Here is a 25,980-nt window from a genome sequence, read left to right as displayed (position 1 = left end):
TAAGGAAAATAAACAGAAGTTGTAGCTCTATTTAGGTTTCCTAATTGCCAGTTTAATTATATGATCAGAGTTTAAATGAGATTAATCGATTGACAGAAATAATTAGTAACTCTTTGATAACTTTTCCAATATTTTTCTGCTTTTCTGTCATATGATATCTCACATCTTTATTCTTGAAGTGTTGATTCAACAACACCATTGACTGTATAGATAGATAGAAAGAGCCTCCGTGTCTGAAAAGTGAAGCCAATGCAGAGGTGCCTTAAAAATGCATTCTTTCTCATAGCCAGCAGAGGGCGAATCCACTGGTTTCAAAAAGAAGTCTGTAAGCTTATGCAAAAAAATTACCATACTTCTCAATTTACCACTTTATTTAATTACCTCAGTAACCAATTTTCTTATGAGTTCATGGTTTCAATTGCTTGTTCCAGGTCTTCTTCAATACTAGTAGTTTGGAAATCCTGGTAAAGTAAAGTAAAGTATATGTTAAAGCATGGTATGTTTAAGGTGTGGCTACCTTGTTACTAACAAATCGCTACCACTGCTTGTCTTCGGGCTCTCAGTCAGGATATCCTCCCCATCTCCATTCTCTCTTCCAGATATGGTCACTTTCAAAAACCAAGATTGCGACGGCTGCGATGCCAAACTTGAGGTTTTTACAAAGCTTGTCCATGGCAGTTTTTTTTTTGTATTATTTTACTATTTTTGTACCTTTTGTGGGCCAAACGTTTAATCAATTAATTGAGAAAATAATGTCCCGATTTGTGAAAATAACTGGTTACAGAGATTCCTAGGATGAAGAGATGAGTCATCACAAAACAATCAACAGTAGTTCAGGACATACAGCTAATGGATTCCAACATTGCATTGCCCAACTATCTTAAAAGTGAAATATGAACTGATACAGACAGGATTTGAATGGCACAATGCAAGACAAACAAATGATTGCATATTTATAACTCAGTTGGCACTACAGGTGTCATTGATGATGGGGGACCTCAGAGCAAATTGGCAATCAGCAAAGCCAGAGACTTCACAGGCAATATATCAACCACTGCCTTCCCTCAAACTGCGATAATTGCCCGACAATAGACCTTAGCTATTGTCTCCACCATGGAATCCCCTTTCGCTAGCAGGAACCTACACTAACGAGCAATAATTGTTAACAAATTGGCCTCCGAGCCAACAGCGGGACTCGCTGTGCAGAAAACAGCTAAGAGTAGATGAGCGCTCATCAGCTGGCTACTGGGCATCCCACCCCCGGGGACCCCATAATCCGATTTTCTGGGCTTTAATTTTGCTCCACTGCCTGGAGGCAAGCCAAACAGAGACCTACATCATACAGCACCATTATGGTTAATACCATCCACCATCCTCCCTCGTCGCCTCCGCCACCCAAACCATCCTCGCTACCATCCGCTCCTCATCCTGAAGAAGAAGCCACAAGGAGTGGGTTTTTCTGCAGTTGCCAGGCAATATCAAATCCATGAAGTGCTGTTCACTAAAGTGTCAATTTGACATCAAAGGGTCTTGCTGGGAGACTGAGGAGCGGGGATATGATATTGCATTTGATGAACAGGGGTGCTATGTTTGCTTGCGGTACAATGGACTGCAAAGAAAATGTGACTCAGAGGCAGTCTTCTGAAATTGTATATCGAGGACTGGAAGCGATGAAGTGCTTCTGAGTGGCAAGGACGACCACTCTAGTTGTCTAAAGTCAGCACAGATGGAAAGTGTAAAACCATCAAGGGTCAAATACAATGTCCTCCCTGCATAGAGAGACAAATATCAGACTGAGAACGCGCTGACAGTATCTCGTATTAGTACACGGAAAGATGTGTACTCAGGGTTCAGGTCTGGATGACCATCGCTCGGAGATGTTGCGCTCACTGACCCTGAAAGGTTAAGATGCTCATCGGTCACCCAAATGATGTTTCTCCTCATCGGTGCAGCGAGACTGATACAGTAGCCTCTGCCTGCGGTCAAGCAGCACCTCTCGATGAGACATGCAGCGTGAAGGATGCTCTCCGAGAAGTACATTAAGACTGATAAAAGCTCTCCCGAGGTGCTTTATGGCCGCGGGTTTTACATTCTGACAGGCTGAATTTACCTGAGACTGCATTTCCAATGCGACCTGAGGGCAAGATGAGCACATTATAGATACATGTAGTAAAAGCATTTACTTTCCGACAAGGTGGAGCTGTACGTTATGATCAGGGTTAAGATGCTTGCTCAATATTTTCTATTGTTTAACATTTGTAAGGGAAATGCAAGTATCTATTGTGTATTTCATGTTGACGACCACTGATTTTGTCCACTTGTCGTGTCCTTTCGAGTGTCCTTTTCCTACTGTCCAGCGGTCGTTCATCATCAGATCTGCCCTATGCCTGCTCGGCTAGAAACAGGCCCTCAATCGTGTTCATTCTCTCAGTTAATGGGCCTCACCTCGCTGGGCATCGAGGAGTGATTTGTCCTCACGGTGATGGGTGTATTTTGAGGTTTCTTCAATTGCATTTCTGACAAACTGATATTTGAGCTCACCTTAAACCTGGAGGTATAACCTTCAGCCAAGTGTGTAATGTAGGTATATGGCCGAGTTGTAAACCCTCATGCACCCAGACATGCCCGCCTAAAGCTCACAGAGGAACGGAGTCTTTTTCTCTGTCTGTCTTGCACTAATGCAAACAAAATGAGCAACAAAAACACAACGGCCGGCGAAGAACATGAAATCACAATCACTACCCACAACTGTATTTGTATCGATTTCTTGTCCAGGGATAAATACCGTCGCCGACCGCCACTCACCAGAGCACAGAAGTTGGATCAATCCAATATTCCACTGCATATGGTTCAACAGCCTGACGTCTGATTGACTTTTAAAGTAGGTAAAACATGGAGCGTATTTTTCATTTCCATTCTGACAGCACCTTTTCCAGAGGATTGTGGCTGCCAGTCACAGGTGAAAGATGACCCTCCTCTGAGAGACATATTGCAAATATGAAATGAGTATTATTTAATAGAATAGACAGCAAAGCTTATGGTTGGGGCAAAGTGGGGCTCATCGCAGGCTACTGGAAGAGATGTTTGTATTCGAACACTTGTGTAAGCTTACGGTAACGTTGACAACAAACGAGCGCATTAGATTTAATAAGAAGCACTCATTGCTGTTATTACTCGTCTATGGCAATGTCTGTCAGGAATATCAAGTGTCCCTGTAGTGTTTAATACATAAACAGGTTTATTAGGCCAGCTCCGAAACACCAGGTGGGCTGAAATCTCTTTGGCATGAGCACCGAAGATTAGAAATCCCGCTCACGTGAACGGAGAGCCGTGGGGATGTGAGAGTGGTTTGTGATGTGACGCGTAGCTCAGATCTGATCGCCCACCGCCGCTGTTCAGCAGCCGCTCCTCCTGGGTATCCATGTGACCTGATTTGGGAGTAATTAAATGAGGCCCTTTTGTGAATGAATCATCGTCGCAGCCTGCTTCCTCCGATGACAAGCTTTGACGGGAGCTCGTCAGGCGAGCGCACACGAATGCACAGGTGGGTGCTTCAAAGCCAGCGTGGCCAGACTGTGGGAAGCCGACCAAAACATCTTTCTCAATGACAATAAATTATTAAAAAGGCTGAAATCTTTAATTCATGTGGGAACATGACCATGGATAAAAATAGCACACTGTGGGCTACCTGGTGTGATAACGTATGCAATGTTGCGTTTAAAGCAATCAACATGATGGCTATTTAATTCAGAGCCTGAAAAGCAATTTAAACTCGTGTTTCAGCCCACACAAAGTGTCTTTGGCTATTTTTTTTTTCAAACCATGCAAATTACATCAATTAATTATGAATTACTGGGTTATTTAACCCTGTGATTAGCATGTTTAGTCAATAATATGACAATATTTATGTAGCTTCCTCACTAGTATTCTGTGATGAGACATCAATAACCTTTTTTATGAGCAAAGCACAAAGTCCTCTGGCTGCTTCTCATCAATTAATTGTGACATGTTAAAGGTAAATTCTGAAATGAAATTTACATTTGTTTTGCTGCTAACGAGCCTCTTCTCTTACTGTAGAAATAACACCCCCTATGAGGAGTTTTCCCTACACTCACACACAAAGAGGTACATGACATACTGTACACACACCACCCAACGCAGACGTCCTACACGAAATCAGGTTAACCCTGATGCCCCCTTCTGTCTGCGTGAAGATGAAACAAAGTGCACATCAGACAGGAAGCTCCAGCTTTTCGCTATCTGACTGCGAAACTGCTGAGGAAGTGACATATGCCAAGCTTTCGGTTCAGTCAGGGGAAAAAAGCAAAAGACAAGAATCAAAATGTCTGTCTGCGAGATCAGGATGAAACATACGTCTGAGTGGTGCAGCGATGAGAGCTGCCAACACCTACAGTATCAGTGTCTGCGTGGTGAAATATGCATGATCAGAATTATGGCTGAGCGACGGAGAAAATATGTACAAATTTGTGATTCGAGATATTTAACGCAATTTATCCCGCTATACTGTATGTTTACCCATACCATCATTAAAGACTTCATCACCCACTCTTAGAGTTCTTCTCTAATGTCTGCGGCCATACTTCAGATTACTCCCATCATGTCAGAACTGTCCATCACATACGAACCAAGTGTGGTTTACACCAGTTCAACACATGTAAGAGCAGTGACCTTTTCAAAGAGAAAACACTCGTTCTGACGCTTCAGGCCGCAGGAGAACATGTCGAGCGGTGAGTGAAAGACAAGACGTTCCCCGCTACCTTCTCTGCTGGACGCTCCTGTCTGCTTTCATATTCATTCAACCGCAGGCTGCAGAGTGTGCGGCCTGAACTAACTGCTGTCATGAAAACACTCGCAACCACATGACACCATAACCTCGACACCACCCGCGTCGCAGGACACCCTCAGGACATCCTGAACTGCTGCTGCACCGGCCTCCCTGCAGCTCCGGGGAAACAAAGGTGAAAATGTCGGCTCTCTCATATTTAGCCTTGATGGCTGTTAAAGTTCCCCCAGCCAGCCTGTGATGAATAGTAATCGCTTCAGATGCATAACGCACTCGAGCATAAACTAAGCTTAGCTGTTAAGCATGCGTCGTATATCTGGAGATCTAACAGAGACACATTAGGAGGTCCATAGGTCTGCCTGCTCCTGTTGCCTGAGGTGTTTAATGATATTTGTGGCCAGATACAATCCCCATGTGTGCCGGGCTCCACCCTTTTTATTATATTATCTGACATATAGTAACAAGACCAGAGAGATTGCCAGCTGTATAAACCTCCACCGGGCAGGTGTATAAAACAGGATTACAAAGCCACCTGATTGTGAGAAGACACCGAATCAGAAAAGAAAGAAGGGCTTACATTACAGTGAATACTGTGATCAAGAACATACTGTGAAGGATTCCTAGGTGCTATAAGTAGTCAGCAACAACAAGCCTGCCTTCATGTCGATGGATCAAATTATTATCTAAATATAGCCAACTGCGATATCCAAATCACTTGAGCTGCAATTTTCTGATATAGGTACAGTGTCACAACAAATCATATTCTCCAGACATAAGGGACGATGCTTGTTTGGTAACAACCCAGCATTATTTTTTTTATACATTTTGTGCAAAAAAGGAAATGCAAAAAGTACCATTCCCACTAAAATTGTGAACCATAAATCAATCGCAGTGTCTGTCAAAATAATCGCAGTGTGATTTTTTTTTAATGGGAACACTTTCTGTAAAGCCCATGTCTACAATGTCTTATAAACGCACTCATGAATTCTGAATGTGATGGTTAACATCAAATGGTTATCAATATCACGACGCTGATCTCTATAATGCATTACAATCATACTTATAATGTGTTATAGTGTACCTATAGTTATAAGCAATAACAACACACTATAAAGCATTTTATTAGGTCAAGTATAAATATTTTATAATTGCTGCGCACTCCTAGGATCATAGTGTATTAAATTTCTCATAGTTGCAATACATTATCATCATATAATAAAACATTATGATCACTATCACAATGCATCATAATGTGATTAGAAGTTCCCCTAAGGACCCATTAGGTGCAGAGTAATGAAATCCCTGTATAACAGGCTGATGCTATATATTACAAGCTGGTTATAAGTTAAAGTAAGTGGTCATTGTTTGCTTACAAGGTAAAAACAGCACACACAATTATGTAAAAATATGTTTTTTTAACAGGTACTAAAATACAGCTGGATAACATTATACTAATTTCCATAATGGATTATAGACATTTGTGTAATAATGATTATGTTTATTGTACGGTGCTATAGGTGCATTACAACACATTATAAGTATGTATGTTCTCGTTACAACGTATTACGGACATTAGCTTGATAGAAGTTTGTACCTTTTTCGGATATTAATCCCTAATTTGCAATAAACTAAATGTATTGCGTTTTTCTCTACATATACTTTTCAATACCTGGCATATCCAGAAATTTAAACTGTAAATATTTGTATCTGTTTTAATATCTACATGAGCATCTTCAAAAGCAAGTAAAGCAGGTTAATCAATTTGCCGACTGTCACGGAAGCTCAAGGTGGCAATTCTCACTAACAAGAAGCAGCAAACATGTACAACAGGCATGTCATTGATTTCACTCTCTGCCCATTGCTGGCTGAGTACTCGTCAATACACAGTCAATACACCTTTGATTGTGGATGAGAGTTTTTTGCTCCTGAAGAGAGAAAGTGGATCTATAGAGACAATCAGCTCAGAGGGCAAACGGGTTAGACTCCATACCAACCTGCTCTGCTCCATCTATTCAAGTCTTATGCTGATTCTAGCATAAGCAGAAAACCTGCAATCTCTTATTGTGTCGTATGCGAGGCCTCTAGAGGCAATGTCACCGACAGGTCACCTCATTTCAGGGACACAATACCAGCGTCCTCATGTTCTTCACCAATGTCATGTTGGGGCGAAGTCAATAGAGCACATCCAGCAGTAGGTTGCTTTCCCAATCCCTGATAAAATAAGATGAAACTACTGAACAACGGGTGGTGAAAACATTTTCAAACATGCATGTGAACCTTGAAGCTACACCAAAAAAATGGAGCGAATGACTATTTGTGATGTGAAAGACAAACCCGCTGAAAACCATCACCTGAAATTATGATACAATTTGTTTCCAGCCATAGAGCAGGCAGCTGTTTCTGTTGAAAAAGCTCCATATACCCACTGTACAGTGCTTCTGTCACTCTGGATGTCACATCGTTGCTTAAGGCATTGCAAGTGACACTTCGCATCGAAGTCAGGTGAAGTAGTACAGAGAGCGACAAGTCCACGTAGGGATGAGGTCAGGGATGGATGGGCAGGTCAAACAAGGACAGGACTTTCACCCAGGAATCTGCTGTTCATGTCCAGCGTGTAAGTGAAAATCATCGATGAAAAGTCGAGCGCTGTCTGTCACTGTTACGCTGCAACGGTCATGTTGTTTTGTTAACGGTGATATATGTCATTGGCAATCAACCTATTCAGTCTTTCAGGAGTGAGGATGTGTTGTTGTAATCACATTTCAAATCTCCTCCTTAGATGGGTTAGAACAGATTTGCAATGATTGCATTTCATGTGGTTTTTTTTTGCTGTCCAGACTTTATCAAACTAATTTGTAAACAATCTGGATACATAAGTTAAATGTGGGCTGGCAGTGTAAACTGAACAAGGCTGTAATGGTTTCACTCTGCAGGTCACTGACCATGACCTCTGCACGTCTGCCTGCTAAGAGAGTCTACAGTTTGAGTTCAGCTATATTTTTAAAATGACAATCAAAGTGAAAATTGAATCGTAAAAGTTACACATTCATGGAAAAATTCAATTAAGGAAATTGTTGCAGAGATTTTCTGCCAAACCGTCATTTTATTTTCAATCTGCAGTTTAACAGTAATAGCACAATCTGCTGGGCGCATTGGTAATATGACCTTGGTATTAGAATCACCTGATGTAATTTTCCCAATCGCTCCGAAGCACCGAAGCAAAAATAACACGATTTAGAAAAGTTGAAGAACAAACAAAGTAAATCTCATTCTAGTCAGACGTTGGCAGCACCACACTCATTTGTGTTAGCTCTGCATCGATGCAGCAGCGAGCCTCCACTGGCACCCTTCATGTACTCTATAATTTCTATTGTGACGGGCTCATTCATTGTGCTCCTCCAAGCACTTCAGCTGGCCTGGTGGCTGCACAAACAAACCTCCATTTCCTATATGCTGTGCTTTTTGGCGACTTGTGTTTCTTGCCTGCGCCGGGCGGGGGAAAGTCGTCGGTGCGCCTGAGGATCAGCTTAAAACCTTCACCTAAACTGCGATGCTCCAGAATGAGAATGTCCACAGATCCGGTGGTAATAACAGACCTGCAGATGGATCACACGCTTGTTTTTTCAGCGAAGATTAGTCTGGAATTATGATGATACCCAGGGGGCAGGAATCTTATTTTCTGTCCTCCTGATAAGAAAACAAGAGCAGGCGACAACCAAAAGGGAAGAGCGGGAGAGGGAGACGTGTGTGATTTAACATGCTGAGCCGCATGCTGGTGTGTTCGCACTCCAATTCAGGGGACTGGATCAGATAGTGTCGGACTGGTAATGTTTCAGTGTTGGCTACGACAAATACTCCTTCATGTCCTGTAGCACAATAGAGTCTGCTGTGTGTGCATCCATTTGGCACTTCATAAAGCCATGTTTAATTACATGCGGCGTTATCTAAAAGCTCTTTTCATTCATAAAACACCTGGATAACACGAATGTAGCGCTACCGTGAGTGAAAAAAAAGGCAAATAAGGAATGAAAGCAAGCATTGGAGTCGGAGCTGTTGGTCAAACACACACACATTATTCTTTTCTTGCTCAAAGCTTCAAAATATTATCACTAGCTGTGGTTACATTAATTAAGAAAGTGATCTGATAGGACGCGTTTACATGCCCCTAAGCATTGCATCAAATAACTGTTTAACTATTTCGACATGCACAAAGTGGAAAAATCTAATCTGCCCGAAATTTAACAGAGGAAATTTGGGATAAGGCAGAAAGATCTTGTTTTTTCTTTTCCAGCTTTATGGAGAACATTAAGATCATTCATTCACTCCGCCTGTTAATGTCATTTTCAAGATGGACCCACATCGTGTCTTGGGAACAACAAACAATATGCGCATTTCATTCATGTCGATCCTTTCCACCATCATCATTCAACAAACCTTAAATCTTTAAGGATCTCCTACAAAAAAGCTGCATCGGCCGCAGGACAGAACTGTTTTGCTACAGCCATGTTTCTGTCCCTCCTGGAAGAAATGTTAGCCTCACGTGAGCCTTATGCGAACATGCGTGGAAAGACATGTATACGTGGTTATACAGTATGTTCCCACTGAACGGATTATCAAACCTAACGCCACCCCTCTCGATCTGATTGAAAATTCACCAGATCTGGCCAGATTGGATCGGCCTCTTCCGGTTGAGGCGTGAAGCATTGTTATTCTGTTTGGGCTATTATTCTGTTTATTAGTTGAATATTAGGGTCATTAAATTTCACTTTTAAACCCTGTCCCCTTGTTGCTTTGAGGTTAGAGCAATTAAGGCAGGTGCTTTAGCTTTTGCTAATAGAAGACTTCCTAGTCCTAATCCCCTTCGTTCCTGCCCCTCCCTCAAGCCTCAAAGATCACATTTCTTATTTTTTTCCCTAGAAAATACAGCCAGAGAGGCACTACAGCACAATATTATTAAAAAATTGGGAATGGGAGCTTATATTATGTAAGTTCTTTGTCTTTACTTGTCTTTATATACAGGATTTATACATGTTCCAACTCTCAAAGTCTCCTTGGCCCTCCTCCAGGAACTTGCAAAAGTAAACTTCTTCATTTTACAGACGACAGTAAATAATTGATGAATCCTTAAGTAATCAAAAGATGAGTAGATGTGTTTCATACACGAACAATGATGCTTGACACACACATGCGCTTCAGTATTAGTGCTTTGAACAAAGTCATGGAGGTTCATCTCCTTTTTGATCAACTCTCCTCGAACAGAGTTTTTGCATTGATTTAAGAGGATGTCCACAAAAGACAAGGAAAGAACAAGTTCACAAACCATCGACCTGCCTGACAGTTTCCTCCTTAGATACCTAATGGAACAAAGTAATGTCAGCAACTCTACAAGGCTCTACCTTGATCAAAGAAATCCAAATGAGAGTTAAAAGATTCACAATCAGAATGTCATGGTTTCTTCTCTCATTAGGTAAATCAGGTAGTTTTGGCTACACAGTGCTCTCACTTTGGATGTTTAATACAGTAAAAAAATACATGTCTCTTTTGATTTGCACTCTTCGACGGAGAACACAGAAGCCAATAAATAAACCAGGTCGACTCCTCACTGTCGCTGTTCGTCTCAGCGCTCTCTATCCCAAAGGATCGCCATTGATTTTCCAGTTATAATCAACACCAAAATTATTGAATGTCAGATGATAAAGTGTTGGGGTCCACAGGCATTTCTCCACGATGGGTTTTCTGAACATGGTCATGTCACCGTGGCAACCACGGCATTTTGACAGAGCTTATAATGGAAAATTGTTCTGCACAGATTCATCTTAAAAATCCCTGAGGTATTCCAGTGTTTGGCTGTACTCTGAATAACAAAATTAGGCGTTTAATCAGCGGGCCAATACAAGAAAGTTTCAAACTGAAACAACATTTAAAATCCTTGGAGAAAGATTTGTAGTTATACGTTTTGGACAACAGCTGAAGCATGAAACCATTCCCCGGACTCAGAAGTATTGATAAGTGCAGATAAACCACGGTCAACAAGCAATAAAATCAGAGCTCTAAATCTACACTGCAGACAAAAGCTACTGCATAATCATATAAGGCCGTATTTCTTTGTAGCGGCCATGTAATGAGATTATACATCTTGGATGTGGTGTTTTATTGATTTGTCTGTTGTTATGCTTGATGGACCTCCAATAGCTGCAGGGCATCCTCACCACTCATGTGGGACAACAAATCTGCTGTGACCCTGAACTGAGGCATCACAGGACTTCACAGCCTCGTGTCTTTTGTCTGACGGCACGCCCTCGAGGAATCAGCTCATACTGTTGATCAGACATTGCAGTACCGAACCTACAAGGGTGACCCCATCAGTGTATGCCTACAGCGACACACACAAGAGGGTTTCTGGCTGTGTATCCCTAGATAAATGTCTGACACGGATCAGGAATGTAGGAGGGTGAATCATAAAAACCTCAAACGTGCCCTCAGATCGTCCAGCTCACCATTTAATAGAGTCCGTAAACCTTGAGTTTTCGGTCAACACAGGTCAACATTTCCCCTGTTTACTTTGGTGAAGAGAAGGTCGGGGTGCACTCTCCTGCCAAAGACACTGTTAATACACAGGAGATAAATTAACAACACCCTCCGGCAGCCTTCTGGGAATAGTTTCCACCTCACAGCACACGGCAGATTAAACCAAAGGGGAACAATATTCACAAATCAGCCAATGGTTATGAGGAGAGAGGCGACACTATCTGTCAGAGGGGTCTCCATCCTCTATAACCCCTTCTCAATAACAGAAACCACCACCATCTAGATGTAGGCGACTGGATGTCCTGGAGGACCCAGATTTTTCTATCAGGGGGACATGCATTTATTTCCCAGTTCTGCACTTGATGAGGCAGGAAAAAGGGATTATATGTTACCAAATCATCATGTGTTCATGTGAAAATATATAGTTCCTACACAGGCCCATTGAATTTTTGCAATACTGCTGTGTACATGTAGCATATTGATCACTGCTGCATCATTTTAATTTCAGATCATTGTTGATTCATTGGCCCCAAACAGTATTTACTATACACAGGCTTTGTGGTACACAGCCTTATCAGAATAGGGTTGTATAACAGTGCAGGTTGTCCAAGTATTAATGTTGTTAGGCTAGCAGATTTCTATCTCTCCAACCACCTTGTCTCCACTAAAGTTAGTCAGCGCCAAAAGTGCCCAGTAAGCCTGGATAACCTGCATGATTCTTCTACTGGCTCATGTTACGTCTCGACTGCCACAGAAGAAATAAATAATGAAGGTTAAGGTCCTACAGACAGACAGATTCATTTGACAACCACCCAAGAAATATGGTGTCACTGAATGTCATGCGAGAAGGTGAGCCCAAAAAGACAGTATGAAAAATGTTAGTTAGAGAGATACTTTCGGAAAACCTCCAAGAGATTGATTATGTGACTGGAAAAAGAAGCCAGTCACACTCAAAACTTAACTTTTTTTATGATGGCAAAGGCTTCACGAGGACGAAATTTGTATTTTAGGTAACTTTTTGCTGACACCATATGAAGCAAGGTGCCGGTCAGGGATGGGACTCGCTTACTACTATATTATTAATCAGGTGAAAGCTTTTGAAATTACCACTGGGACCACTGGGCAGATGGGATTCTCTTGAGGTGGTACAATAGACAGATACTTTAGTTTCTATTCTCTGAGACACCATTCACCCTATTACAAGACACTGTACCATCAGAATTATTTGGAAGCAGTTTTTTTTAAAGTAAAAAAGTTACATAATATTGCTTTAATAAAATGTGACAATTAAATCTACTCTAAATGGTTTTTAATATCATAACTTTGCTCCACTAAATGGGTGTCATCTTCAAAAAAATAAACAACCATGTCACAGAAGAGGAGTCATCTTTGATTAGGGTCATCATACACTGAGGTCAATACACTAACAGGCCTACATGTGTGGAGTAATCAATCCATTAGTTAATCAACAGAAAGTTCAAGTTTAAAACATCCCAGTTTCCAGCTTCTTGATTGTTCTATATTGAATATTTTTTGGACTAGGTTTGAACTAACTGCCTAAAACAGCCAGGAGCTCAACGTAGCATAGAAAATACGGCTTAAGACCAGATAAAAACATCAGTGTTTGGGCGGTACTACTCTCAAATGCAATACACTGCAACACCAACACATGCACCATATATGTGTCTACATGTACATATCTTAAAGCTTGAATGGACACGTAGAAAATTAACGATCAAGTGAAATTTTAACTAATGATGATCTATGTTTTATACTATTAGCATACTCACAACAACACTGACATTAAACTGAACAGAACTGTATTTTTCACATTTAATATAAATAGTTCATACTGTGTTCTCCTTGGCTCAGCAAATTCCATCCAGTTCAGTGTTCAGTCTTTTATAATGAACCTCATTATATGGTACATCTCCCGTATATAACGCAGGGACCCTGATCTTGAAAAGCGCAACAGCAGTACCCAACACAACTCCATGGATGATTCTGCGGAGGAGCATCCTTGCCCCTTCCCTCACCCTGTTTCGCTCCTCACATCATAAAACTGCTGTTAGCTAATACTGTGTGTTTAATTCCTCGTTGTGTAGCTCACCTCGGGGTGCCCCTGCCAAACCCTTCCTGCGGGAGATTTACAGTCAGCCATTTTGTGGACTAATTGCCCCGTCCTATTGCAGGGAGGTCAGCCGTAACCAACACGGGGATCCGACTCACACACCTGCTATGAACCAAGCCAGGCAGAGGGCAAACTCCTCAAACAGCAGGACGCACCACCCACCACACCAGGAGTCTCCTTGAGTTGTCTAGAATAAGGTCTGTCAGATGTAATCGCTTGCACTGCGCACCGTTGTTTGGAGATAAACAAGTGCCAAATCATTCTTTTCCCCACTGACTGCATGTTGCTGGAACATAAATCAAAGTCAGATAAGAGGCGGATGTGTGATAGTGGAGATAGATCCGCTGCACGCTCTCCTTGATATGGATCTAATCTCTTCACTTTGAATCATATTTGCGATTCATCTTCTCCTTCTCCTCCACCCATATCATCAGCCTCCTGTCTTCCCACATAACCTCTTACCAATCTCCTTTGGATTGGATGGATTAGACTAAATGACTAAATGTGTTGAACTAAAGGTTTGCTTAGTTAGCCCAGCGGCTCATTTTGTGTGTCCTGTATGAGCTTGCAAAAATTATAATTTGCACAATTCTGAGGTGTCACATGGACAGTGTCTCAATATCATAGCCGTTCCCAGCAGTGGTACTTTAGCCAAGTGGTTGTAGCTCGTAACGTTGATAGTAGATGGGTATTTCAGGATGCTGAAAACATTGATGTCCAAGAAAGGAAAGGCTGATGTAGAGGGAAGGCAATTTAATGAGAGATGGGAAAGCAAATGCACGGTTGTGCTTAATGGAGACAAGCCAGTATGTTGCTCGTACATTTCCGCACGCTCTGACATCACCGTGTTGGTGTTGTTCCTGGAACATCATAATTAATGTAGCTCCAGGACCATCATTGAAACTGACTAATCCTGTTTTTGTAATGTCATAGCTTAGTGACTCGGAGAAAAAGGAAAAATAAATGGGAGAAGTTCTCCTTTCAAACACGTTTAATGTTGTGAAAGAGTCTGTTTTAGTCCAAAAAATAGAGTAAAAGAGCAAACATAAATACATAAAGAGTATAATAATGTGTTCCAACAGCATAAAACCCAACTCTCATGAGTCCAAGTCCTACACGTAACCTATTCAGGCAGAGCAGCTTGCTTCCAGGGTGGAATTTGTGGCTTTTCCCAGTCATAATGATGGTCCATGAACAACACAGCCATATCAGAGACACCTATATTTACAGAGGTGCTTTGTCACTAAACGCAGAGCCAAACATTGCTGACATTAGCCACCATGAAAAGATGAGAAGTAAAAGTTGGCCTGCACATCGTCCGAGCATCAAAATGCTTTTCAGAAGTTGCACTTTTGAAGCAGTGAATGCTAAAGGTATGTGACCCCTGACCAGAGACTGTCTGTTAAAACTAGATACACTTATATAGTCTTACATTTACAATCAGCACTTTCAAGACGACCGTGATGCTGATGTTGCCTGGGATGGAATTGAGTTTGGCATTAGTGGGTGTTTCATATCATGTTGTTCACAATAACACTGATCTAATTTTGAATATGATGAAAAATGTATTAAAAAGTCACATGGTGATAGCGGCAATATCCAGACTTGCTGATTGTTACGCACAGCAGACAGCAGGCACGGATGGAAGAAAGTAACACTGCCACTGGCTTCACGGTGGAGGAGTTCATTCCAGAAAGTAGTGTGGAAGAGGTTTGGTTACAGATGTACAACACACTGTTTTGTCATAACACCAAGAATATCATTATTGCAAAAATACCTTGGTATATTATTTTAGGGCTTTTATTTGACACCCCAGGTTAGACTGAAGATCCAACCGTGGAAACATGAACAGCCGAGCCAGTCTGATCGTGCTGTGCTGTCACTTACACCTCCTCTCACATTAACATTTCCAGCAGATCACACAGGTATTATTAGATCGAGTTGTCCACCTCATTGACTCCTATCATTGGTGCTGAGGAGTTAACAGATCGGTCCACTCCTCATCATTTTGCTACACAGACTCGAGTGGTTCTGCGGATTAACTGACAGCTAAGCACAGTTTTGCCTTTGTCTGGTCATTTTTAATAGCTCTTAATGACTATCTATTAAAGGCTACTACAGGCGCCAAGCTATTCTGAGCACTCTCCCTTTATTAGCATCAGCTGACACCCCCATCATTCAGTGGTTCCCTTGACTTTATCACTGCCGGTGACCCTTCCATCTATCTAATTAACCACAATTTACTAATCACATAGGCCACTTTCCCAGAGCCGCACGGCCTCCATCAGTGAGCAGGGACAAAGGCTCGTTAACGGGGCCCTTCCCACCATTACTCCATTGGGGATTCCTCAGGTCAATTTAGAATCAAGAGCCGTAAGATATGCAGAGGTGCTGCCAACATGAAACCAGGCAGGTATAATGGCTTCAATCCAAAGATACAACAATATCAAAGCAAGGTGTGTGGTGAAAATAGACCCTCTGCCTTCCTGAGGCTCGGAAAGAGAAGCTTTATATAAATCCGATGCTGCAAAGTTTGGCGAGAGCTACAACCTGCAAAGTGAGAGAGGAAGGGGGGGAGGACAATTTCAGATTTCATTTTACAAGAGGAGGTGGAGAAAATCGATAGGCTGAATGTTGGCTTATTGCCAACTTGCTGAGGAAAAAATGAGAAGATAACCAAAAGCAGCAGGTTGTTTTTTTTTGTTCCCCCCCTCTCACCACGCTCTCAGACCAGGATATTACATCACAAACACAACAACGGGGTACAGCTGAGCAGCAGTCCAACACACAAACACACACTTTTATAGCTAGGAGAGAGAAACAGAGAGGCTCGTATATGAGATGCGAGATAGCATTTTTTTTTCTTGTTTGAGAGAATCCTCTGCTATATCGCAGGTTTCTGTTCCAATCATGCTGCAATATCCTTCTGGTGTGGAACGATTTCAAAAGTCACAGAGCATCAACAGAAAACTGACAACAACTTTGTAATATCAGTGAATAATTAAAGTCTATGTCAAGCAAATTATGTCAAATGTCCAGTGTTTCAGCTTCTCAAATGTGACGATTTGCTGCTTTATATCATCATAAACTGAATATATTTGGGTGTTGGCCTGTTGGGCGGAACAAAACAAACAATTTGCAGATGACAACTAAGGGTCTAAGAAATTGCTATGTATTTTTCCTGAGCCCACATGGCCAGGAACAATGTAAATGGATGATAATAGCTCATCACAAATTCATCAGTATTAATGTAAAGATATGTTTTATTTGAGTTCCAAATGCTGACGTACAGTACATATGTGCATGACTGAAAAACTTAGATGTCGTACACAGAAACGCAAGATTACTAGTATGTAAAGAATAAATGCATATACAGTATGAAGATGGCATGCATCACATGACTAAACTGAATGTTTATTATAGTTCTGTATTGTTGTCTATTATTATTTGGTTTTACTGGGTGCATTTTTATATATTTGAGTCTTATTTCAACATCCCCACTTTTAAAGATCCTTATCTCAACTTCATTCTGTTGTTTTGGGGGCGTTATTGATAATTTTTATATTGACTGTGTAGGATCTACTGTCATATTACAAGTAGAACATTTTTTACAGTACTTATCTTGGTCACAACTCTATAACAGTCATATTTATGCAGACTCCGTAACAACTTGTAGCAATTTACATGCAGGAATCACCTTTTTATTGGCAATATGTGAGTGGATTATAACCTGAGGTGAAAAATGAGACCTTCCTCGTCTCTCTTGGTTGCCTCTACAGTACAAGCCTGTGGATGATTTGTTTAAGGTTGTTTAATGCCCCTGGACAGTGGATTTCTTTGTGAGGAACTCAGGCTAGTCCAATGATTGTGAGTGACTTTATTCATGTCCTTGAGAGCCTTGTCTTAGTGCCTCTCTCTGCTATTGCTAACAGAGAGCAACAGTAGCCAATGCTAGATTAAAAATGTCCCACTAAATCAACTAACATAAACAGACGACCGACTTCCACAACATTTCCACATTAAAATGTTGAAAAATGACTAGACTAGTAGTTTTACTAAAAGTAACTGTGCATTTTACTTGGTTGCTTCTGGCTAAATGCTACAGGTAGATGATAATACTGAAAATCCAGTAATTGTCAGGCTCTACATTTTTCACAATTTTCTGACATTTTCTACCATACACAAATGTATAAAATGTAAAAAAAAACACTATGTCCTCCTTTCCCCAAACCCTTTTAGTAACAGAATCCAAATCAATGAGTCACAGAGGATGTGTACTCTTGTTTTTCTTTTTAATGTGTGTTTTCATAGTTCAGTGAGTCTGACACACTGTGGCTCACATTAGTGAGTGAGACCGTAACTCTGTGCAGCTGCTCATGTCAGTGATGGGCATCAATAACCGGCGCCAGGCCTGTGGTTCGTAATTGTGTTGGAGGGGTCAGTGTGGGGTCAACAGGGCATTCCCCCTGCCTGTCTAATGAAGGGAACACAACTCTCCCTCACACCAATACTCTGCACAGCCATCTCCAATCCCAGGCCCCATTGCCCGTGTCAATCACGCCATCAGTAATAGATGTGCCGTACAGCTGAACACTGCCAGGAGGCCCACAAGCCATCAAAATATACAGTGCTCTGACCAGTGAAATCAGGCTTCGGCTAATGCACTGTGTTATGTTTGTTTACGTGACAACAGATATCAGTCTTGATACCACAAGTCCGGCTGTGCGATAAACTGACTGACATAACTGTCGTCAATTTAATCCTATTATTATGTTTTAATAACAATCTGAATCTCGTAATTCAACTGAGAATAACTACAATAACCAGTGAAATCTAACCAGATGTTAAACCAACGTCTGTCCCAGAAGCCCAGAATCTCTTAAGCTGCAGTAATCAATAACAATGGGTCACATTCCAACGTGTTCTGTGAAAGGTGTCCCTTGTAGTGACAAACCGGCAAAGTAAGTTCAGTTCATATGAGCTCATTGTTCTGGTTTTACAGGCCGTAACTCTACTGTTTGGTTCAGCTTTACCAGCTTTATCACGGTTGTTTCCAGCCACAACAAACAAACTGAACTCACTCTACGCTGCCTGAACAGCAGCGAACATCAGGAAGACAAAATGAGCCACTACCTGGCAAACAAACTAAAGCGCTGAGGGGAGGAGAGGAGAGGAGAGGAGTTTAGACTCACAGGTAGCAAAATATGCAACTCAAATTAATGCCAATGTTGCTACACATCTGCTCGATAGTTAAGGCAACTCTTTGCTAAAATATTCCCCATATCATCTTTGTCAGGCCGTAATATGTCAATGATGATTTATAGCTTGTTCCGTGGCCCCAAAATGGCAGAAAGAAGCATTAGTCTGTTATAAATGCAGGCCCTACTTATCAAAAATCCCCTACACGACAGTTTCAGAGAGTTGAGTGATGGGCTTGCCACGCAAAAAGTAACAAATCCTCGTACCTTAACGACTGAATAAATCAACTGTCGGCGTTTTCCAAAACAGCGTATATCACTGTGCGAAAAACAACATGACCATCGCTGTACGATAGCAGTTTGGTTAGGTTTTGCCAAAAAAACGCTTGACTGGTTTGGGTTCGAATCATTACATTACTTCTGTCACTTCCGTGACAAACGTACCTACGTTACCTAAGATTTCAACTTTTCTGGAGGACAGGCTCCAAAGAAGCTCACTTTGGACAAACTTCAAACTTTTTGATATTTATTTAAAACTTTTATTACAAGCCAAAGAGCTAGAAAAGCATTTCGTTTATGCTTTATCAGGCTTTCTCATCTTGTACGTTGCTTCTCTGAATTAATGAGCTACTCTAGCTAGGTTCTACGCTTGCTGGTAATGTAGCTAGCTTTTAACAGTAAGCTTTAGTTGTGTTGCGTCACCTGATTCTTCTGCTACCTCTCAATTAGTCGCACTGTAAGTAATCCAGACGAACATAGAAATAAAAAAAAAAAAGATGGAAAATAGATGGATTTAAATGACATGTTATGGATTTTGATATAGATTTTAGATCCTTTCGTCCAGATTTTCTTCATTTACAAGAAAAAAAACACTTCCTGCATTCTATAAAACACAATATGCAGTGCAGCCTTAGCTTGACTTTCTTTCTTTCAAACTCCAATTACTTAGGGAGAGGCCAATACTTGAGAAGAGCCCTGACAAGCAAGTCCACCAGCCACCCAGCTCCAGCTCAGTGATGTATTGCAGGTCATCCGTCACCATTGGCCGGCGAGCGGCAGGGGAGGGCCCGAAACACCCGTGTGACAGACATACGGCAAGGGCGGGCAAGGTTTGTCTTTGAACTCCTAAGTGGAGGTAACAGAGCTTATATTGGCGTGATTGGATTAGACTTGAAAAGCCTTCAGGAGTTTGTGCACATGGGAAATGAAGTTAAAAAGCTTGTTTTGAGTCGGCCTCATCAAGACCTGAGAGATAATGAGACCGAGAGAAACAACAGAAATTTTGTCTGCTGAGATGTTCACAGTAATGAGTTTGTTTCATGATGAATTAATTGCAAGACGAGTAAACAAGAAATCTAAAACAGTTGCAATAAAGCCATGTCCAGATTTAATTTTCTTTTGCCTCCAACTGAAGCACCAATAGATTAGGATGGGAGTCTGGCTGGAATTGAATTAGCACAAAGTGAATGACTTTTGTTACATGGAAAACAAGCCACGTCCAATAAGTGTCTATTTTCAGACGTTCCTAAACATCAGTCAATTACACTTTGTTTGAATAGCTGGAGACTGAAAGATGCTGCAGAGGAACAAACAACAGACGGGGACAAACTGGAGGGAAGACGGAGAGAGTAAAAGTGAGCGGAAGAGAGTAACGATGAATGGTGGCGGTGGCGGCGGTGTAGGGTGGAGTGCGTACGAGCAAGGGAGGTGGAGGTGGAGGTGGAGGTGGAGAGACAGTGAAAGAGAATTAGAGAGAATATTTGAGAGAAATATGGATACACATGTCAGCAAGCGGCCCAAGACATCAGCATTGTGTAAAAATAACCTGTCCAATTATGAAGAGAGACTGCTCGCCCTTCTATTCGGGATGCCTTCCTGTTCCCCCGCTCTCTCCTCATATATACATCCCCTGTATATATTTAGATGTAGTCATATATTGCCTCTGATAATAGAAAATAGATTGGAATTGTTCACTGTCTTTTATAAAGATGGATTGTTCTGTCAATATCCTATGGCTGGCTAGCGCTAGCTCGCCACACGGCATATGACTTTCCACTCACCGGCAAAAAAAAAATGGTGTTTAATGCTTCCCTGAGAATGTATGGCTGCTGCTGTTTCCATTATCCATTTAACAGCCTCTAAAAGGAGGATTTATTTCTATAAATTAGCTCCTGTATAACATGATTGTATCATGGATCATAAACTTTAAGTCAATACAGCATGGGGATACCACAGTTAGAGGGAGAAAATACCTAACGGACTCTTTCCTCTCCTTGGTGCACAGTATCCAGCAGGCCCAGGCGAGGCAGTGGCAGCTGTTCCTGGTAGAACTTTATCTTATTCTTCGTCCCTCTACAAGGCTCCCCAACGTCCCACAGTAGCCATTTGCTCATCAACCTATTACTTTCAATTGGCGTCGGAGTAATTGGCTATTTCACACATGTAAGGGTTGAGCTGGCAGAGGGTAAAGGCCAGGCAACCAGGCTGTCAGTGTCCTGCACCACAGTCATCCATCAATTATTATCAGGCGCAAGGAAAGCCACTGCGGCCCTGAGCCGGCACTTTGTCAAACCTCATCCAGGGCTCCCTGGTTAATCCATTAACATGTGTGAGCTTTAGCAGTGTGAGTGAACCCCACTGTGTGCTGTGTATCTGCTTGAGCGTGTGTGTGAGTTTGTAGCTTTAATAAGATGTATAACATCAAAATCTATCCAGAGTAAAGGCTTGTCAACATCCCCATACTGTCCCTCTGCCAATCATTTCAAAATAAATGACTTGCTGTCACTTCGGCTCCCTCAGAAATCCTCTCATTTACAATAAATTAATTTCTTTCCCAGATTTTTTAATCACAGCATCATAACGAAGTTAAGATTTATTTTGTAGATGAAGATGTGATGATTTGATATTTGCTGTGATGAAGAGCATACAGTAACTGAGGGGATTAGAGGCTGACAGAAACTGGATTTTTGAGGTTGATGCAGATACCAAAAAAACAAATCTGATAATTATATATCAGCTGATACTCTTGTACACAGTATATACGATATCAAACACCTGTAACAAAGATACATAGGTGAGGAACGATATTCGTTTTTTTATACCATACTATTGATAAGCTCTGATGTTAGCTGTTGTTTTATCCGTACTTTTTAACATTCTGGGTCTTCTCTGCAGAGCTCCTCCACATGCACACACCCACAGAGCGGAGTCAGCTGAGCAGAGAGGCGGCGGTGGAGATAATGAAGTGAACCAGGTGATGATAACTCCATGTTCACTCGACAAAACTTGTCACTGTAAGTGCAAAAGATCCTTTGCGAGTGAAATCAAAATCAATCCACCTGTTCAATAGGAGCAGTAGTATTGATAAAATCCTGACGATGCCCTTACTTACCCAACATACGTGCCTCCAATACTTGAACTTTTAACCCAGCGTTGAATTTCATTTGTTGATAGCACCAATGCGACACTAGAAAATGCGTCATATGTTGTCGGGCTGTGCTATAGTTAATAATGACATACATCAAAGTGTAATTGTGTTTACATCCTCGCCATCACTGTGATATAAAGGAATGAGGGAAAGACTGCTTTGTCACACTACTGAACAGAGGACTTATTGTGTAATCATTAATAGGTGAAGTAATGGTGTTTACATTCCTTCATTCACTGTGACGGAGAACTGCAATCACCAGCATGCCAGAGTTTCACAGTGGAGTTTCTTTGATGTATGAGAAGCCAGATTCTTGAGCCTTTCTTCATCTTGCTTGTTTTTACTTTTAACAATCCACCAGCGATGAAAACCTGTACTACAGGTGTCGAGGCTGCACTGTCACACCACAAATCAGCTCCGGTGCCGATATTCATCATACCCCAAATAAGGACAACAGGGAGTAATTGACATCACCAGGAGGCAGATGATGCCACAAGACACTAGCGTCTCTGATAGTATGAGAGTGCAGAAATAAACACGGAAAACAGGACAACAGATGGGTTTTAATTGTTGTCTCAGCCTACTGATTCAGAGGAGAAGCTGGTTGGCAGGTTTTCTGACTGTGCTAAAACACAGCCTGTTCCTGGACACCGATGAAACGGCTCATCTGGAAAACGAAGAATGTTCTTTATCTGGATTGCTCATTCCCATTCACTGTGATGTGAATTTACATGTAAGAGCTTCAGGGGGCATGGTGACTGCTGGGTCTAAGCAGCTCTAATGCAACTTTTATTCAATAATTTAATTAATGTTATCTGCTCTGTCTTAATGCCGCAACGTAAAACAACACACATGCATCTTTATATTCATAAAAAGGCACTGAGTCACTCTCTTTGCTCCTGCCATCTCTCCATCTCTCTCTGCAGTAAAAACTGGGGTGAAGATAAAGGAGGGCAGGCTGCTGGTTGGTTGGCTAGTTTGCAGGCCTGGTCCCTGCTGACAGGTTGTGATAGGTGTCATCTATCACCTGTGAAAAGGCCTGAGGGCTCACCACACCAATCACACTAGTGCCAGATGTTACAGCCGAAGCACTGCACCACACATGCACACACATACACACACGTACAAACATAAATCAAACACAAACAAACAACCTGACACTCAAACACATGCAGAAAGAAGCCATTGTTATTCACAATGGAATCATATATATAATAGATGCATGAGAAAAATCGAATGCGTTATGGTTTTCCTTTCACAAAGATACCGAGGACACAGAATTTGAAGAGAAAGTTAATTCAAGCAAATGACTGAACAACAGGTCTGCTGGAAACAGGAAGGGATGCTTTTAAATGCTCCAAACCCAACATGTAGATGAGGCAGCGAAGAACAAAGCACAGTGACTTCACCATCAAGTTATCACCACAGACAAAGACTGGAGCCCCCCCGCTGCCTGTGACGGACCTGTGCAGACAAAATGGAAGGCCACCTCGCTGCATGAGCAATTACAGCGACAACTTCACGTCTCTCGATGCCCCGAGGGGCCAGACATTATGAGCCCACCTGTCAAGTACCCACATGCCTTTCCACGGTTCCAGTGGCAGCACACAGGAGCAGTAACTCTCAATTAGTCGGAGGAAAAAAAGCATGTTTGAGCCAACACTGTCATCAAATCCTTTAAAAAAAAAAAAAAAAAAACTAATTAAAGGATTGGAATGGATACAGAATCAGAACATTTAAATAAATCGTAATGTCCAAAAGCTGTGGTGAGGTTAACAAGGTCAAAACTGTTTTAATACGCAGAATGATACACATCCATACACACAAATAAGATTGCTTTCCCTCACGCTATGCTTGCTAACGAAGTCATCCAATTACTGATTGGAAATAGCCGTATTAGAATATGTAATAACCCCTCTGAAAAGCGTCTCCCCTTTAATTTGATTGATCGCTTTTGCTTTCCCACCGTGCGCTCCGAATATGATTCATTCACTTTTTAATCTGCAGCATTATTCAAACGCGGGCGGCTCTGCGAGTCTGGGTTTGGTTAGAGCGAGGCGGAACGCTCGCCGGGTTTTCCTTGTTATTTCTGCTGGTGTGTTTCTGAGCCGTGTGATGGGGGAGTGGAGGAAGGGGAAGGGACGATGTCGAGCTAATGGACCTCTTCATGCTGTGCGTTCCTAGCATGGCTGAGAGGTATGAAGGGCGATCCTATGGCTGCCTCTACATTACACTCTGAGATCCGTAGAGAGTAAGGCTGCTGTAGAAATGTTAATGTTGATTTATCAAGATGGACTGTGATGGCTGCATTACACTGGGGTTTGAAATTTTATATGCTGCTGGTTTAAATAATCTATCATGGCTGCAGTTATCTTCTAGTCTAAAAATATTGGGTGCAATCAACAATTCATTTGTAATTCCATGAAAAGTTGTTGAAAGGCCTTTTTTTTTTTATCATTGAATTATTAACTCAAGTTACAGCTTCAACACCATGGAAGTGTGAGACGTAGCCCCCGGCGCAGGAAAGACAGAACTCAATAAATGATGTCGACTCGCTATTGTGGTGACAAAATAAATTTCAATTACAGCCATGTGAAATTGGATTTCCTTGGAGCATTAGGGGATTGAGAATCGTTGAAAGGTTTCACGCTACTGCTCAGGTCCTTTTCTACTAGACGACAGCAGTCACAGACCTGCAGCTTGTTGCTGCCGAGCATCAACACTGGCTTTACTGGCACTCTTATGAAATCAATAAGTCACTTTGGACAGATGTGTTTTCTCTGCTAACAGCTCACATAGAATTAATACAGATGATTACAGGCTGCAGCCATCCTGGGTCATTTTCCTCCACCTGCTGACCTTCCATGGTGACTGGGTCCTCTTGATAACCATTTTGAGTCTATTCTGTCACGTTCCCTGATCAATAACATGCAGAGGTGTAGATTAACGCTGTAAATAAAAACTATGAGGTCCATAAAGATGCACTAGATGTTTTGTGCTGCTGATATTTTGTAGATGATGGTAGACTCTTATCTATATCTGAGCCAACAATAACACAACAGAAATGCTTTTATTTTTAAAATGGCACAAAAAACAAAGTTTGGGCAGCAGAAGCGCAATCCATAGAGACATGGCTCGGGGACTGTAGGGTGGCATGTGGGTCAATTAGTATGTAGCCGGAGAGGTGAGAGTTCACCTCCTGGACACTGCTGAGGTGCCCTTCAGCAAAGCACTGAACCCTAACTACTCGGGGCCAGAGGTGGGAAGTAACTAAGTACAAATATTGTGTTACTGTACTGTAGCTCTATTTTACATGAGTATTTATTTTTCTTACAACTTTTTACTTTACATTTTCAAAACAGGCTCGTTATTTAGTGTTCAGACAGAGAGGGAGACTAATGTTGAGAAATCGTGTGCTGTGACTCCTATCTGCAGCCCTCTGCTTGGATTTTCTTATTTTCTCAATTTTTTGCTGTTCTCAGGACACTTTACCAACCACAAATGTTGGCATTTGACATCCTGGGAGTGAGACAGCTTGGACAAGTCCTACTGATTCTACCTTTAAGTTTAATAGTCTTTGAATTATATTGACATGACGTGAGGTTCAGTTAGCTTTGCACAAAAAATGCCAGTAGAAATGTCCTTCAAAGGGATACTTTTACTTTTATACTTTATACTAGTTCAGAGTCTGTACTTTCTTACTTTCACGTGAGTAAAGAAGTACAACAGAGTGAAAAAAAACATTAATTCCCTACAAAAGGATTAATAAAGTATGTCTTCTTCCTCTTCTTGAAATTTTGATGTTGCATCTGTAAATAAAGATGTAATCAGTACCTTTGTCACTACAGTTGTCTGTTAAGCAGTGCTGAAAAGATTAGCTGATTAATCAGTG

The 25,980-nt window shown here is 41.6% G+C and overlaps 1 protein-coding gene across 2 annotated transcripts in view; it reads right to left on the bottom strand.

Moving 5' to 3' along the window:
• LOC311263904 (PDZ domain-containing RING finger protein 4) overlaps nt 1-25,980 on the bottom strand; it is a 124,278-nt gene that overhangs the window by 54,484 nt on the left and 43,814 nt on the right. The gene's annotated exons all lie outside the window — the stretch shown is intronic.

This window comes from Pagrus pagrus (genome assembly GCF_965226575.1).
Source record: "Pagrus pagrus genome assembly, chromosome: 10".
In the NCBI taxonomy this organism is placed as follows: domain Eukaryota; kingdom Metazoa; phylum Chordata; class Actinopteri; order Spariformes; family Sparidae; genus Pagrus; species Pagrus pagrus.
Note: the sequence above shows the minus strand (reverse complement) of the source record. Positions and strands in the feature narration are given on the sequence as shown.